The sequence below is a fragment of the Oryx dammah genome, unplaced genomic scaffold, assembly GCF_014754425.2.
Source record: "Oryx dammah isolate SB20612 unplaced genomic scaffold, SCBI_Odam_1.1 HiC_scaffold_5, whole genome shotgun sequence".
Lineage (NCBI taxonomy): Eukaryota > Metazoa > Chordata > Mammalia > Artiodactyla > Bovidae > Oryx > Oryx dammah.
This window is the reverse complement of record NW_024070189.1, coordinates 71,220,885-71,223,492: the sequence shown is the minus strand read 5'-3', so window position 1 is coordinate 71,223,492 and position 2,608 is coordinate 71,220,885.

The following is a 2,608-nucleotide window of genomic DNA, read 5'->3' as shown; positions in this document are numbered from 1 at the left end:
GTTTATACTTCTTAATCCCCTCCATTCTGTCCCTCCCTACTTCCCTCTCCCCACAGGTAACCACTAGTTTGTCCTCTTTATCTGTGAGTCTGTTTCATTTTGTTATATTCACTAGATTGTTTTACCTTTTAGATTCCACAGATAAGTAATATCATACATTATTTGTCTTTTTCTCTCTGACTTATTTCACTTAATACCCTCCAAGTCCATTCATGTTGTTGCAAATGGCAAAGTTTTATCCTTTTTATGGTTGAGTAGTATTCCATTATATATTCATATATATATATATATAATATCTTCTTCATTTATTTATCTGTTGATGGATACTTAGGTTGCTTCCATATCTTGGCAACTGTACATAATGCTGCTATGAACATTGGGGTGCATGTATTTTTTCAAATTAATGTTTTCATTTTTTTCCATATATACTCAGGAATGGAATTGCTGGGTCACATGGTGGTTCTTTTTTTCATTTTTTGAGAAACCACCATACTGTTTTCCACAGGGACCCCACGAATTTATATTCCTACTGTTGTGTGTGAGAAGAACACGTCTACGTTTTGCGACCACTTCTTGAGAATGATACTATCATACCTAGTTTACTGATGAGAAAATGTAGACACAGGGATGGAGTAACTTGATAAGGCCATGTGTCATGGTGCTAAATTTGAGTTCTGCAGTCTGTGCTCTAAATCACTTCACTACCTGCTTCTTTCCCATGCTCACAGGAGAAAAGACATGGAAGAACCTGGCAAGTTCAGAGGGCTTTTCTGGGGACGTGAGCTGAGATGTAAAGAAAACGCCTGCCAATAGGAGGCATGGTTTGATCTCTGGATCGGGAAGATACCCTGGAAAAGGAAATGGCAACCCACTCCAGTATTCTTACCTGGGAATTTGCATGGACAGAGGAGCCCGGTGGGCTTCAGTCCATGCAGTCGCAGAGTCGCACATGACTGAGTGACTCTTTGCTTTGTTTGTTCAGTTGCTAAATTGTGTCCGACTCTTTGGGACTCCATGGACTGCAGCACACCAAGCTTTCCTATCTTTCACCACCTCCCGGAGCTTGCTCAAACTCATGTCCAGAGTCAGTGATGCCATCCAATCTCATCCTCTGTTGTCCCCTTCTCCTCCTGCCTTTTATATTTCCCAGCATCAGGGTCTTTTCCAATGAGTTGGAATCAAGTGGCCAATGTATTGAAGCTTTAGCTTCAGCATCAGTCCTTCCAATGAATATTCAGGACTGATTTCCTTTAGGATTGACTGGTTTGATCTCTTTGCAGTCCAAGGAACTCTTAAGAGTCTTCTCCAGCACCACAGTTTGAAAGCATCAGTTCCTTGACATTCAGCCTTCTTTACGGTCAAACTCACATTCATACATGACTACTGGAAAAACTATAGCTTGACTATACGGACCTTTGTAGACAAACTAATGTCTCTGCTTTTTAATACTCTGTCTGGATTTGTCATAGCTTTTCTTCCAAGGAGGAAGCGTCTTTTAATTTCATGGCTGCAGTCACCATCCACAATGATTTTAGAGCCCAAGAAAGTAAAGTCTGTCATTGTTTCTCCATTGTTTCCCCATCTATATGTCATGAAGTGATGGGACCAGATACTGTGATCTTCGTTTTATGAATGTTGAGTTTTAAGCCAAGTTTGCGACTTAATGACTAAACAGCAAATCAGACCTAGAGCAGAAAGATTGTTTCAGGAAGCAGTACCATTTGTGAAAGGTCCAGAGGTAGGGTGGGAGCAGGGAAGAAGTAAGGAAGGCTTCCTCTGGAGGTGTGGGCGGGGCCAGGTCAGGCCAATAATCTCTACAGAAAGCTATTGAAAAGTTTTAAACAGATGGTTGTGGTTGATTCCCTGGTGGCTCAGACGGTAAAGTGTCTACCCACAATGCGGGAGACCCTGGTTTGATCCCTGGTCGGGAAGATCCCCTGGAGAAGGAAATGGCAACCCACTCCAGTACTCTTGCCTAGAAAATTCCATGGATTGAGGAGCCTGGTGGGCTACAGTCCATGAGGTCGCAAAGACTCGGACACGACTGAGCGACTTCACTTTCACTTTCACTTTAAAGATTGTGCAGAGAAGGATGAAGGTTAGGGCAGAGACTATGATGATTGTACAGAAGACAGAGGAGCCAGGCTAAGCCAAGTTCTGCGGAGGAGGCAGGTCTGAACTGCTGAGTTTTGTTCCCTGGGGTGTAAGAACCAAGGGACGGAGCGATGGTCAAGAACTTGGAAGCCTGGCCCAGGTGGGGCAAAGGGGGCGGGTTCTGAAGGGGTGTGCCAGCCAGCATTGGGCCGACTCCTTAGGCTACCAGGCGCAGTTGAGTTCGAGGAGTAGTCTCCAGGTAAGCGAGACGCTGTACCACCCACCAGCTGTCAGGAGCTGGTCCCGGCCGGGCGGGACCCGAGATGGGCGGGGCGCTGGGCCGTTCCCCGCCAACCCGCTGTTAGGACAGAGTTGGTCCAGGATGGGCGGAGCCCGAAGTAGGTGAAACCCGAGGTGGGCGGGGCGCTGGGCTACCCGTGGCCACGGCGCTTTCTCGGGTGCATTCCTGGCTCTGCGGCCGGGGGCTGCGCAACTCCCGAGCAGTCTTCTGTCT